Source organism: Bufo gargarizans, chromosome 8 (assembly GCF_014858855.1).
Source record: "Bufo gargarizans isolate SCDJY-AF-19 chromosome 8, ASM1485885v1, whole genome shotgun sequence".
In the NCBI taxonomy this organism is placed as follows: domain Eukaryota; kingdom Metazoa; phylum Chordata; class Amphibia; order Anura; family Bufonidae; genus Bufo; species Bufo gargarizans.
Window position 1 is genome coordinate 24,620,252 of NC_058087.1, and position 16,125 is coordinate 24,636,376.

The window sequence follows — 16,125 nt, forward strand, 5'->3', positions numbered from 1 at the left end:
TATGGGCCAATGCGCAGTGATCGGATGGATGTTTTCAGCTGAACACCGGCCGACACTGCGCATGCACCGGGAGCCTCACCAGCGGTTAGGGAAGGGAAAAATTACGTACGGGCCAGTGCTTTTTCCCTACCCTAAACGCTGGTGAGGCTCCCAGCGCATGCACAGTGTCGGCCGGTGTCCAGCTGAGAAAATTTGTTTCCAATGTAGTATTAATAACTAAACAATTAAATAATAAACATATTGCATTGTCTACTTACCACCAGGACAATAAGATGATCTGGACTCTGGCTGCAGTCTGGCTCTGGGGACTCCATTGTCATTCTCTCCCCCCCCCCCCCTTCCCTTGTCACTCTCATTATCCCCCCTCTCCCTTGTCACTCATTATTCCACCCGCCCTCCCTTGTCACGCTCATTATCCCCCCCCCCATCACTCTCATTATTCCCCCCCCATCACTCTCACTATTCCCCCCCCCATCACTCTCATTATTTCCCCCCCCCCATCACTCTCATTATTTCCCCCCCCCCATCACTCTCATTATTTCCCCCCCCCCATCACTCTCATTATTTCCCCCCCCCCATCACTCTCATTATTTCCCCCCCCCCCATCACTCTCATTATTTCCCCCCCCCCCCCCATCACTCTCATTATTTCCCCCCCCCCCATCACTCATTATTTCCTCCCCCCCCCCCATCACTCATTATTTCCTCCCCCCCCCCCATCACTCATTATTTCCTCCCCCCCCCATCACTCTCATTATTTCCTCCCCCCTCCCCCCTTGTCACTCTCTCTCTTCCCTCCCCCCTTGTCACTCTCTCTCTTTCTTTCCTCCCCCCTCGTCACTCTCTCTTTCTTTCCTCCCCCCTTGTCACTCTCTCTCTTTCTTTCCTCCCCCCTTGTCACTCTAGTGTACCTCTAGTGTAGCGTGGCCGAGCTCTGTTCGATCCGCGGTACAGGAGCATTTGTTTCCTGTACCCGGCCGGACTGACAGGAAGTGCACACTAAGTGAGCACTTCCTGTCAGTCCGGCCGGGTACAGGAAACAAAAGCTCCTGTACCGCGGACCTAACAGAGCTCGGCCACGCTACATTAACAGGCGCAGGCAGGATTCTTTAGAGCGGCAAGCCACTCAGGCGGCGCAGAATGAGGGGCGCCGCCAGCCGCCCCCAACTTATATAAGCAACTTTTTTTTTTACCGCAACGGGCGCCGGGCGCCCCCTGCTGAGTACAGGAGGGGGGGGGGAAACATAAGTGCCGCCTCGCCTGCCCATATTACATTGCGGGCTGTCGGCCGCCCGGCGCCCCTGTTGCTATGGCGCCCTGTGCGGCCGCACAGCCCGCACACCCCAAAGGCCGGCCCTGGTCTTATGTTATCTATCCCCCAGGGGATGGGCTGCTCTGTCATGAGATGTCACCTGTAAACAAGCAACATTTCTTTAGATCAAGCATTTCGTGGGTATAGATATTAGGAGACCTTTATCAAATCAAATGCCATTTTTGTGGTGTAAAAGTTGCAAGTCATGGCAACCCTCACAATTGGTCAATTTTGCGACATTTCATGTTCCTCGCCACTTTTCGAAGTGGTCTATGTTTAGGAGCTAAAAGTGAGATTAGACCTGAGTTATGGCTCATTTACTATGTGCGACTTTTGCAAAAGTGACAACCTACACCAGGCAACCCCCTGGTCTACTTCTACACTGATGCCACATATATTATTGCTGTGTGCCGTTTCAGAAGTTTGGTGCAACCACACCGTTGTGAGTTTAATGCTCATTATAATACAGTGCGCCAAATCATCGGGGATCCACAGCGGACGAACGGGAGGGGGGTTGAAAAAAAATATATACACCCATGGCATCAGTGGGGGCCGCCCTACAGGGTAATACCATAATTAGACTATCTCAAAACTGTTGAAAGGTCCTCTTTAACTCCTTAAGGACACAGCCTTATTTCACCTTAAGGACCAGGCCATTTTTTGCAAATCTGACCAGTATCACTTTAAGTGGTGATAACTTTTAAACGCTTTGACTTATCCAGGCCGTTCTGAGATTGTTTTTTCGTCACATATTGTACTTCATGACACTGGTAAAATGAAGTAAAAAAAAAATTTCATTTTTATTTATAGAAAAATACCAAATTTACCAAAAATTTGAAAGAAATTGCTAACTTCCAAGTTTCAATTTCTCTACTTCTATAATACATAGTAATACCTACAAAAATAGTTATTACTTTACATTCCCCATATGTCTACTTCATGTTTGGATCATTTTGGGAATGATATTTTATATTTTGGGGATGTTACAAGGCTTAGAAGTTTGGAAGCAAATCTTGAAATTGTTAAGAAATTTTTAAAAACCCAATTTTTAGAGACCAGTTCAGGTTTGAAGTCACTTTGTGAGGCTTATATAATAGAAGCCACCTAAAAATGACCCCATTCTAGAAACTAGACCCCTCAATGTATTTAAAACAGATTTTACAAACTTTGTTAAACCTTTAGGTGTTCCACAAGAGTTATTGGCAAATGGGGTTGAAATTTTTTTGAAAATTTCCTTTTTTTGCCACATTTTCCATTGTAACCCATTTTTTCCACTAACAAAGCAAGGGTTAACAGCCAAACAAGACTGTATCTTTATTGCCCTGATTCTGCCGTTTACAGAAACACCCCATATGTGGCCGTACGGGCACACAGTAGGGCGTAGAGGGAAAGCTGCACTATATGGTTTTTGGAATGCAGATTTTGCTGGACTGGTTTATTTACACCATGTCCCATTTGAAGCCCCACTGATGCACCCCTAGCGTAGAAACTCCCTAAAAGTGACCCCCATCTAAAAAACGACATCCCTTAAGGTATTCAAAACTGATTTTACAAACGTTGTTAACCCTTCAGGTGTTGCACAAGAGTTATTGGCAAATGGGGGATGAAATTTGAAAATTTCATTTTTTTGCTAAATTTTCCATTTTAACCAATTTTTTCCACTAACAAAGCAAGGGTTAACAGCCAAACAAGACTGTATCTTTATTGCCCTGACTCTACCGTTTACAGAAACACCCAATATGTGGCCGTAAACTACTGTACGGCTCCACGGTGGGGCGTAGAGGGAAAGGAGAGCCGTTTGGTTTTTGGAGGGCTGATTTTTATGGACCGTTTTTTTTACACCGTGTCCTGTTTCAACCCCCCTGATGCACCCCTGGAGTAGAAACTCCCTAAAAGTGACCCCATTTTGGAAACTACGAGATAAGGTGACAGTTTTGTTGGGACTATTTTTAGGGTACATATGATTTTTGGTTGCTCTATATTACATTTTTGTGAGGTAAGGTTACCAAAAATTTTAATTCTGAAATTTCATCTCCATTTGCCATTAACTGTTGAGGAACACCTAAAGGGTTAATAAAGTTTGTAAACTCAGTTTTGAATACCTTGAGGGGTGTAGTTTTTTAGATGGGGTCACTTTTAGGGAGTTTCTACTCTAGGGGTGCATCAGGGAGCTTCAAAAGGGACATGGTGTCAATAAAATAGGCCATCAAAATCGGCCTTCCAGAAACCACGTCGGTCCTTTCCTTTTGCGCCCTGCCTTTTAGTGATACAGCAGTTTACGACCACAAATGTGGTGTTTCTGTAAACTGCAGTATCAGGGTAATATATTAAGTTTTGTTTGGTTGTTAACCCTTGCTTTGTTACCGGAAAAAACGGATTGAAATGGAAAAGTGCCAAAATAGCTGTTTTTGCACCATTGTTTTTTTTTTACCGTGTTAATCTGGGGGGAGATTCTTATGGACGCGGCGATACCTAATAATTTTATTATTTAGGTTTTAGACTATATTATCTTTTTTGATACAAAAAAAATCTTTTTTGTATCTCTAAAGTCTAAGAGTCAATTTTTTTGCTTTTTAGCCCATTATCTTATGTAGGGGCTAATTTTATTGTGGGATGAGAGGACATTTTATTGGCACTATTTTTGGGGCTATATGACTTTTTGATCGCTTGCTATTAAAATTTTTGTTATGTAAGGTGACAAAAAAAGTTATTTTTTTGCACCGTTTTTTGTTATTTTTTTGGACCATGTTAATCTGGGGGGTTAGGTCATAGGGTATTTTTATAGAGGCGATATTACCGACGAGGCGATACCTAATTTGTATACTTTTTTTTAAATGATTTTAGTTTTTACAATTTTTTGGGGTGTCTCAAGTCTGAGATGTTTTTATCCGATAGTGGCTAAATTGGGATATAAATTTAGTACTCCATGGAAGTGTGATACTCCCTGAAGCAACCGTCAATGCAGAGGCCCAGGTGATCGGGGCACGTGTCGCACTGAGTAGTGGTGTCCTTCCGTATCCCCCTCCTGCGACACACTCTGCACTTTTTGGGGTATCGTCCCTTCTTTCCAGTATGGCCTCCAGTTCCCGAGGTACTCCGGCCTGCTCTTTCCCAGTCCGAAAAAAGATCAGGTCCTTGAGGACTGCCTCATAGAACTGAAGTAATGTCCCTGTGTTGCCAGCGCTCCGGGACAGCACAAAAGAGTTGTACATGGCAACCTGCACCAAGTAGACCGCAACTTTTTTGTACCATGGTTTTGCGCATGGTGTTATATGGCTTGAGGACTTGATCAGAGAGATCAACTCCTCCCATATATACCGATTGTAGTCGACGATACAATCGGGCTTGAGGACCGTTGCCGCGGTACCTCGCACAGGGACAGGGGTGATGCCGTTACCATGAATTGTGGACAGTACAAGGACATCACTCTTGTCCTTATATCTGACCAGCAACAGGTTTCCAGTGGTAAGGGCACGGGTCGGACCCCTGAGGATAGGTACCTGGAGGGGGTGGGCAGGGAGGTCGGGTTGATTTTTCCGCACAGTCCCACAAGCGGACCTGGATATGGCGGCGAGGAACTGGAACAAGGGGATACTAGTATAAAAGTTATCCACGTAAAGGTGGTAACCCTTATCTAGCAGTGGGTACATAAGGTCCCACACAAGTTTCCTGCTAACACCCAGAGTGGGGGGACATTCTGGGGGTTGAATACGGGAATCTCTCCCCTCGTACACACGAAACTTGTAAGTGTACCCTGAGGTACTCTCACAAAGTTTGTACAGCTTAACGCCATACCTCGCCCGCTTTGAGGGAACATACTGGCGGAAAATGAGTCTCCCCTTGAACGCAATGAGAGACTCATCAACCGCGACCTCCCTTACAGGTACTTAGGCCTGTACAAATTTGGCCTCAAAGTGATCGATGACCGGCCGTATCTTATACAGACCGTCATAGGCAGGATCACCTTGGGGGGGACATGCTGCATTATCTGAAACGGATCCGTCTCTCCGGATGTCATCCAGAGAAATGGATCTGTTATATATTTTATTTTCAAATTTTTATTAATATTCTATTGAATATAGGGCTATATATTAGTTTTTTAGAATATTCGTCATTTTTTTCCATCTGAAGTCATGATTCCTCCCTGCTTAAGTTGCTTGTGGGACAATGACTCATTGGCCCACAAGCAAGAAGAAGGGAGGAATCATGTGTTCAGATGGAAAAAATGACGAATATTCGTAAAAACCAATACATAGCACTATATTCTATAGTGCTATATATTCGTTTTTGCCCCACGCCTGTATTGAGCGCGTAATATTCGCATATTACAGGATCATTACCTTGCCGATTTTCGCATTAAAAAAAGAATGTAGAATATAACGAATATACGAATTCGCGAATATATGATGATTATTCTACAAAATATTCACTAAATATCACAAATTCGAATATGACCCCTGCCGCTCATCACTACTGTCCATGCATGTAAAATCCTAGGATTAAGACAATTTGGAGCAGTAGAGCAAATGCATTTGGCTCTGACTGAGAGCATCTTTAACAGTACCCCGACACCCTGAGCGGACTCCTTTTCCCAAAATAAATTGTCCAAGGATTAAACTTTGGTTCCTATACTTCTATATGGTAACTAAACATATAGGTCTAAATGTGAACAGAGCCTTACATTGATCCACTGTAATCTAATCCTCTTCTCCCTGCCTGCAGCCGAGATCCCAGCCCCCACCACACAAACACTTCTGCTATGGGGGAAGTTTATTTTTTGATTGACATGGGGTGGGGCTTCTAATCATGTGTGAGGCTTTCCAAAAGCAAGAGTCATCTTGGTGGAAGGTTAGAGAACTTTGAATATTTCAACTGGGCCACTTACCAGAATGTAAATGATTAAAGTAAGCTCTGTACAGACACACAGCCTGCAGGCGAAGTCAGCAGAATAGTGAGTGCAGCTCTGGAGTATAATACAGGATGTAACTCAGGATCATTACAGGATAAGTAATGTATGTACACAGTGACTGCACCAGCAGAATAGTGAGTACAGCTCTGGAGTATAATACAGGATGTTGAAACAAATCTCACGCCCTATTAGGGACCCTCGGGATGTTGTAATCAATGTAACATGCGGTCAAAAGACCCCAAAAATCCCTTTGGGGGTCTCTAGCTAATGTTAAAATATATCTTTATTAATTCATTGCTAAAATAATGATGCACAAATTCTATAAGGAAGATCTAATGTTAAAATTATCAGAATACAGTTGAGATATTGGATATATAGTCTTCTCCTGTATTAAACTATCCACTGTTGCTTTTGGCTAGCAACAACTATGGGGTATAGTTATGTCGAGTGAGTGTTCATATACACTCACCTAAAGGATTATTAGGAACATCTGTTCTATTTCTCATTAATGCGATTATCTAGTCAACCAATCACATGGCAGTTGCTTCGATGCATGTAGGGTTGTGGTCCTGGTCAAGACAATCTCCTGAACTCCAAACTGAATGTCAGAATGGGAAAGAAAGGTGATTTAAGCTATTTTGAGCGCGGCATGGTTGTTGGTGCCAGACGGGCCGGTCTGAGTATTTCACAATCTGCTCAGTTACTGGGATTTTCACGCACAACCATTTCTAGGGTTTACAAAGAATGGTGTGAAAAGGGAAAAACATCCAGTATGCGGCAGTCCTGTGGGCGAAAATGCCTTGAACATGACAATGAGTTCACTGTACTAAAATGGCCCCCACAGTCACCAGATCTCAACCCAATAGAGCATCTTTGGGATGTGGTGGAACGGGAGCTTCGTGCCCTTGATGTGCATCCCTCAAATCTCCATCAACTGCAAGATGCTATCCTATCAATATGGGCCAACATTTCTAAAGAATGCTATCAGCACCCTGTTGAATCAATGCCACATAGAATTAAGGCAGTTCTGAAGGCAAAAGGGGGTCCAACACCGTATTAGTATGGTGTTCCTAATAATTCTTTAGGTGAGTGTAGGTTCCTATCTTGGTATTTCAACCATGAAGGTACTTGGTGCAGGGAATCAGTTTAATGTCCTCATGTGTGTCCAGTTAGACCAGAGCTCCATATGGCTATCACTGTACTGTCATAACCCTAAAATATGGGCCAGATAAGAGTTGGTTAATTTTGATTTTGTGTAATTTGTACTGTACCACTCAGTACACCGTGTTCCTACACCGTAGCCACTTAGTAGTGGAATGTTTGTATCAGCTGTTCAGACACATCCAATATTGTCTGTCACTTGTTATCTTAGAGGAGATTTTATTTCAAGACACGGAGGCTCTTATTGCATAATCTCTCTTTACTGACAGCCACAGCAGCAAAGAAAAATGAAAACCCAATGAAACCAAATTAACATATTGCCATAGCAACCGTCCCCTCCCACATTAGTCCCCTATATAATGTCCACCAGTCCATAGTACTTCCTCTTTCTTTGCTGCTGCCACAAAGATAAGTACCTATTGTTTAGCAGCCTATATCTTATTATATTTACTGTGTGGTATATATATTTTATTGACCTTATTTTGTTTGGTCTGTATATTTTTTTCCCAGTTTTTTTGTGCTGGGGCGTCTAGATTTATCTGCTTTTTTTCCCCAGTTTTCGGTGCCTTATTCAGCTTCCCCTATCTCTGCTTTGCCGAGGGGGTATTTTAGTTGCCCTGCTGCAGCAGGGGGGCTCCGACGGGGTTAATTATGTTTTTTTCTTGTTCCCTGCGGACCCGCACCTTTTCTCCCCTTCCCTTCACTTACTTGGTGGGGGGGAGACAGAGCGCTCGCTTCTCGGAGCAGTTCTGCTCTCTTACCCCGTCTTTCCCGCCGCTTGCTGCTTTGTCCCGTAGTCTCGCGTGATTTCGGCCGGCCGCGTGATTTCGGCGGCCATTTTGTTGTAGCCTATTTCTCTCGTTCTGCTTCTTTTTTTCCTGCATCCTTTCCCTCTGGCGTTCCTCGTTTCCTTCCGATTCTTGGCCACGCCTTCCACCCTGCACCCTCTCACCATTCGGCTCTCTCTCTCCTTGCTCCGGCTCACTGCTGGGTGACTACCCACTGTGAGTTCCTTTTCTCCTTCCCTCAGGTTAGCTCTCCTGTTAGATCTCACCCCACTGGGATTTTACTACCCTCCACATTTGTGCTGCCCTGTTTGACCGCTCCTCTGGCTGTCTTAGTCAGACCCTGATAGCAAAACTGTACATTGTCACTGCAGTGATGTCTCACCCATCTGGCCATACTCCATCACAGAGTTTAGAAGCAGGCAGAGACACAGTCTCTTCTCCGACACCTGCACCTGGTGGCTCTGCTTTTTCTGCGGATGCTTTCCAGCGCTCTGTTTCTGAGGCCATTATGGCCGCTATGGGCTCCGTGACCCACTCCCTCACCAAATCCATCTCGGATGCCCTCTCAGCTCGCCCAACTGTCTTCAGTGACATGGCGCAGCCCGATTTACCTGTACCTCACGCCTCCAGAACACCTTTGATTGGTGAGTCTAATGCCATCCCAGAGAGCGCGACCTCACTCAAAAGAGCCTCATCCCGCCAGGCAGAACGGGCGAGGAATTGGAAGTGCGCTAGAGCCCAAACTGAGTTAGAGATTGACTCTGAGGTCGACTCTGAGGAGGAGGCTAGATTTGAGGATATTGATTTCCCCGAGGAAGATCTGTCTGATTCTGCCCATGCCGATCCTACTCCGACACCCATCCCGGCGCCTCCTGGCGTTTCGTCTGCGGACGCATTGCAGGGGCCGTCTGGTGTATTAACCGATCCTCTAGGTGAACCCCTTTTCGATCCGGACAGTCTTCACCACCCCAGATCTGCCAAATGGCTCCCCCTTGACCACGTGGCTCAATACCTTGAAGCGCGTGTTCGTCGCCCTCTGACTAAGGAGGCTCACAACAAACTGAAGGCCGAGTGCCCAAGACCCATTATTGCAAACAAGGTTTGCGAGACCCCGTCTGTGGACCCCCAAAATGGTCAAGTTTTTAGCGAAATCTGGGTGGAACCCTAGAAGGGGGCTGGAATCGGCCCTAAAAGCGTGCCAGGACAAACTCCTGGACGTTTTTGGCCCGTTGACTAAGATTTTTGAGATGGCGGAAATCGCCAGAGAGGCTAATACTCCTGTGGATCCTGAGGAGCTCCGGGGATGGGTCCAGCGGGCCATATGTATAGCAATGTGAATAGTTCCCTGTCAATAGAACGGCGCAAAGCCATTCTGTTCAAAATAGAGCCAAAATTTGTGAATCTAGCTCTCACTGAGGCTGGGAGAGAGGCACAGGGTCTCCTGTTTGGCGAGTCCTTCATTAAGGACATGGGCAAGTTCGTTGGTGCCTTTATTGCTCTGGACAAGGCACAGTCTTCCATGAAGAGGGTGTTCCAGGGCCGTTTTTCCTCGAGGGCCGGCAGTTACAGGGGCCGTTCGGCCGGCCGCTCTGCATTTCACGCCCGTGGTACGGGCAGAGGCTCCTGCGGTCAGAGACCCTTTACTCAACGATTCTCATTCCAGGACACCAGGCAATCGCACGGTTTCTTTCCGTCCCGAGGTGCACCTAGCCACAGGCCTTTCAGAGGAGGTTCCGGATTCCGTCGTCCCCTTGGTAAGTGTCCCTTGTTTTCCTTTTTCTCCAGTTTGTGTAGGGGGCAAACTCCAACATTTTTCTCATGTTTGGGAGTCAATCACGTCAGACGGTTGGGTTCTATCCACAATATGGGGCTTCCAGATAGAACTGGTGCAGAACCCACATCATATTCCGTTTCCCCCTCCTATCCCATCCTCCGGGGCCGCGTCTCAGGCCATAGACAAGGAACTAACAGAACTACTTCACAAGAGTGCCATCGAGATTGTCCCGTGCTCCTCAGAGGGCCTACTCAGCAGTATCTTCCTCGTGTGGAAGAAAAGAGGGCAGATGCGCCCCGTCATAAATGTCAAACCTCTAAACAGATTTGTGCGCTACAGGCACTTCAACATGGAGGGTATTCACCTCCTCAGGGACCTTCTCCTCCAGGGAGATTAGATGGTGAAATTGAATCTGAAAGATGCCTATCTCACCGTACCGGTCGCTGTTCCTTCCAGGGACCTTCTCAGTTTCTTTTGGAGAGGACAAATATGGCGTTTCTCTTGCCTTCCCTTCGGCCTGTCGTCAGCCCCTTGGTGCTTCACCAAGCTGTATCAGACGTCCTAGAGTTTTTGACGACCTTATTTGAGGAAGGTAAGGCGTATCGTACAATCAATCTCTTCCGTTCAGCGATTTCTTCCTTTCACCAGGGATTTGAGGGCCACCCTGCGGGTCAACATCCCCTGGTATGCCGACTCCTCAAGGGATCTCGTATGTCGTGGCCCCCTCGGCCGCGTTTTTCTTCCACCTGGGATGTCTCTTTGGTCTTGGATCTTTTCACGACGTGGCCATCTAACTCCCAACTTTCCCTACGCCAGCTTTCGGCCAAACTGGTTACCCTCTTTTGCCTTATATCTTGCAAAAGAGTTTCTGACGTCAGGGCTTTAGATTTTGATGCCAGGTCATTTTTGCCGGAAGGAGTCACTTTCAATATCTCCTGCCGGACCAAGACTCATATTCGTTCAGTCTCTTATCCCAGTTTTCCGGCTGTTCCGAACCTTTGCCCGGTCACATGTCTCCAGGAATATGAGGCTAGGACCTCCGTGCATAGATCTGCTGGGAACCCTCAGTTGTTTCTCTCGTATCGACGACCGTTTGCCCCGGTTTCCACTCCTACTCTGGCGCGTTGGGTTAAATGTAGTATGTCTTTAGCGGGTGTGGACACCTCGGTGTTCACGGCCCATTCTACTAGGAGTGCTGCCTCCACCTCCATGTTGGTGTCTGGGGCTCGTTTGGAGGACATCATGAAGATTGCCGACTGGTCTCGGGCTTCGACTTTTAAAGAATTCTACTTTCGCCCTTCTCTACATGCCTTTTCTTCGGTTATTTTACAGCTTTAAACTTGCAATAAGAGCCTCCGTGTCTTGAAATAAAATTGTTGGATTTTACTAGTTTATGACGTAAAGTCATGATTTTATGAAAGACACGGAGGCGAGTATTGCCCACCCTGGGTGTCTTCCCTCCCTTGGGTTATTGCTTGTTATGATGTATAGTTTCATTTGTGCTAATCTGTATTATTGTGGATTCTTGATGGTTTGTCGTGTTTGCACGTGTCATACAGATGGAACATTTCCTTTCATGCATTTTGTTCTCTTTGCAGGATGATTTCGTTGATGGGTGTGAGGAATATGGATTAATATTTACTGTCAGCCATGTCCTCACACCCCCCATTTGCTGACAGACAGCAGAGGTAGGGATTTCCCTGCTTCAAAGCCCCCCAGCCCTGATTGTAATTTTATGCACCTCTTGGCATGATTGAGTGTACATGCCAAATAAGTTTCCACCCCCCCCCCCCCAGCCAACTGAGTGTCAGTTGGCCAGGAAGACACCCCTCAGGGGGTCCAAGCTTCAAGGAGAAGTTCACACCTCTGTGCAGCAGTTGGGAGCCACCTGAATCTGCAGGAAAACCCCCTGCTGTGGGTATCTGCTTTTGCCTGGATCAATGAGATTTCCTAGACATATTGGCACCTACCTCTCATAAGGAATTATGAATCACCTGGCCATCGCAGGCGCAAACCGGATACATATTTGTGTCCCGGTGGCCACGAGGTACGGTCCCATGGTCTTTGTTTACTCGTACCCAGTCGGGGTAGGGAGATACCCATATCTCCCCATAGAAGCCACCTACCGGTACCAGGTTTGGGCTCTACTTGTAGCCGGAACCCAGGCAGGTCCATTAGTCCCAGAACCATCTCCCTGTGACCCTCTGGTCTGGAGCTATGACCTCTCAAGGGTTTTGTGGGTCATTCACCGTCAGCCCAGAAGAGGGGGAGTTGACCCGTCCCTGTGGCAGGGAGGGGATGGGCCAGCTACAGGTTAAAAGCCTGGTGCCAGCAAGTAGGCGGCGTCTTTTCTCTGAAGAGGGGTCACATCCTACACATGTGTTTAGAGGGACCCAGGAAATAGCAGGAGATCACAGCCCCTCGTGTGGCCTCCGGCTCAGGACATCCCAAGGAACTTTCATCATATTTGGTAACTTACTTTCACACTGCTTAATCCTATTGTACCCATATAATCTGTATCTGTAACCTCAGACCACTGTATATATTGTCTGTGTATATTGTGTCACATCTAGTGTGCTCGTACAGCGATTAAATCTATAATTTAATCTTGTGCTATCTTGTATCTCGATCACGAATCCCCACGTCCGTGTTTTGGCCTAGTTATAAGCTACCGTGGGTTGGTTTCTGACCCTATATAATCCCGTTAGCGGACCGGGCTTATATCAAACGAGAAACTGGTGGCAGTTACCCGGGCTGAGTGTGTGCTGTTTTCACTGCGGCAGTGAAAAGGCTCTCTCAGCTTGTTGCCTCTCTGTGTCCGCGTGGACAGGAGGTGTGTGTGTAAACTATACCAGCCTGACCTTACGTGCTCCTCTGGAGGGCGTAACTTCACGTTTTTGGTAAACCCTGTGATCATACCAGGTCTCGTGAGCTCAACGTGGTTGACGTCAGCGGGCACGAGGGGTGGTATTCATCACAATGGGTGATACCCGTTTGTTCCTGTGGAGTAGCTTCTTCCTGTTCCAGTTCAGCGGTTGCAGGTTCAGAGGAGTAACCCCTTTTTTGCCAGACGTTCCGGAAGAAGGCTCTGTTGTTATCCCTTTCGGGGTGTTTCGAGTTCGGATGGTTCCAGTTTCATGCGGTTCAGTTTGGAGTGTCCAATGTCCGGTCCGGTAGGAGTGGCATTCGCCAAGAAAGAGGAAGTACTATGGACTGGTGGACATTATATAGGGGACTAAGGTGGGAGGGGACGGTTGCTATGGCAATATGTTAATTTGGTTTCATTTTTTCTTTGCTGCTGTGGCTGTCAGTAAAGAGAGATTATGCAATACTCGCCTCCGTGACTTTCATAAAATCATGACTTTACGTCATAAACTAGTAAAATCCAACAATTATACCTTGTTGCAACAACTGGCAATGTTTCCACCAGTTGGCAGCACTTCTCTCTCTATATATTGGTGATCCTGTGTACTGACAGTTGATTTGTAACACAGTGACTGAGTTTGAGAATCGCTTCTTATATTCGATTCACTCTGAACGATGCCTCATGTTGCTGTACATCTGTGCTTGAGCTTGCTGGATAATGACAAGGTGCCTTTGCACAATCGCTATCTGGTCTGTAACTGGTCCTGTATTCTCCTGCTAATTCGCTCTCTGTATTCTGTCTAAACTGACCGCTACACTATGGCACCCCTCCCGACATGTTTCGCCACTGCTGTGGCTTCGTCAGGGAAAGTGGGGTCCTAAGCGTGCACGCGATCAAGATGACCACTATTTATGCATTGCAAGTCTCCGCCCCACCGCTGCTTACAGCCAATCATCACATTTCTACTTCCACTGGGAGGTGCGTCGTTGGTGTCTCCTCCCCTCCACTCGCGTCGGCCGTCCATCACACCGAACGGACCTCAGACTCCTCCTCCTAAAGTTAGTATCTCCTCCCCTCCACTCGTGTCGGCCGTCCATCACGCTGAACGGACCTCAGACTCCTCCTCCTAAAGTTAGTATCTCCTCCCCTCCACTCAGGCCGGCCGTCCATAACACTGAACAGACCTCAAGCTCCTCCTCCCTCTACATTTATCTGTCATCCTGGATAGGATTGACAACAACCCATGATGGTTCTAGATCCTTAGCACTAGACTCTCATGAGAAATCTACCCCCTATATGTGAGCTAACATGCTCTTTTTAGTTGTTTGGTATATTACTCATCACTCTATACTCCATGCTTAACACTCTGCATACTCATATAACTACTTGTTACTATCATTAGTGGGGTATTTAGATGTTTTTGCACTCTAATTCACTTAATCACATGCCACGTTTTTTTTCCCCCCTTGGCATGACCGCTATTTATGCATTGCAAGTCTCCGCCCCACCGCTGCTTACAGCCAATCATCACATTTCTACTTCCAGGGGGAGAAAAGGGGGGGGGGGGGGTTGGAGAGATTTGGTCCTGGCAGTGTCTGATACTGTCCAGATCTTTTTTGAAGCACCGCCTCAGTTTTTTAACACTTCCTAGGTGGCCAAGTCTCTTTCTGGTGAAGTAATTTTTGTATACATTACTTATTGCAATTGTCCAGTGAATACCACTTGCCCTGAGAAAATATGGCTGATTTTGCTCTAGTAGTGGGATTGATAGAAACTGTAGATTTAATTGGTGGGTGTGAATTTTTGCAAATTATGCAATGGTCCATGAGGATCCCTTATTGTTAATTTTTATGGAATCATATGTTTATGTTACTTTCTTAATAGTGCAATGTTGGCATGTTAGATGAAGGCTGTATACGAAAAGCCCTCGTTCAGGCCTTTTGGACTAAGGGTCTGTAATCTGTGGATCCATTTTGCTTCTTCCTATAGAAGTTTCTGGTCCAAATTGCCACTTCTTGGTCCCAATTTAATTTTAGCCAGTCCCCAAAATTATAGGGCTTCTAAGTTACCACTGTGGGTATATGTAATGTGTCTATACAGTGAGGTGTCCTTTTCTGTGTTGATGGCATTGATATGCCCTGATATTCTCCATCTGAGTTCCTTTTTTTAAATCAGATATTTTTATTTGATTTTCACAAGCATATTGAGAACAAAGGTAACCCAACCTACCCTCCCACCTCCTTCCCCCTCCCCCCCTCCTCTCTGCGCTTCACTAACAGCTAGCGACGGGCAATCCTCTAACACTTTTTCCCACTGTTCCTCAGTGAGGTCCGATATGTCCGACTTCCACTTGGCAAATAGTTGTAAAGGTGTATTTTTAACTTGCATATCAATAAATGCACTGTAGTGAAGTGAAATAACACCATTAGTGGTACCACTTGTCGCTGTGAGGTCTATAATACTGTGTTTTGAAGCAGGGGCAACTTTTTCAGACTTGTCTTGCGTTTTTATGGCGTGTCGGAGCTGTAGGTATAAATAATAGAATTTCTTAGGGATATTAAATTCCTGTTGTAACTGAGCGAAATCTTTCAATATACCCTCCGAGTACAACTGGGTCATTCTATTCAGGTTATACGAATTCCACACACGGAATTCCGCAAGTTTATTCAACTCTTTGTACATATAGTTAGGCCAAATTGGGGTATATGCCGTATACCACCGTCTGAGTTCCTGTATAGTTTTCCCTACATATAATTTGGGGCAGGTACACGACGCCACATAAATAATACCACTGCTGCGGCAATTGAAGAAATCTCTGATTGTGTATTCACGTCCATCAACTGGGTTCTTGAATTTCTTTATTCTCGGAATATACTTACAAAATGTGCAATTGCCACATGGGAAGGAGCCTACGGTGCTGGATTTTAACCAGTTTCCACTTTTTATTTCTCTTGGAGGTAAAAAACTATGGACAAGTTTGTCCCTAATGTTCTGTCCCCTTCTATATGTGACACTGGGGTATGGTGATAATACCGTATTCAATTCTCCATCGCTGGTGAGTATTTTCCAATGTCTTTTTAAAATTGTCATTATTTGTTGATGATTACAGTCATAGGTTCCGATGCACCTTATCTTTTTGGTATCCTGCGTAAGATAATTTTTGTATTTTTGGGATAATAAATCCTCTCTTTTCAAATTTTTGCATGACTAAATGCCCTTTTTAAACTTTTCCGCGGATACCCTCTCGCTCTAAACCATTTAAAGAGCTCATCCGCCACTTTTTTGAAGGCCTCTTCGGTGTTACAATTTCTCCTCA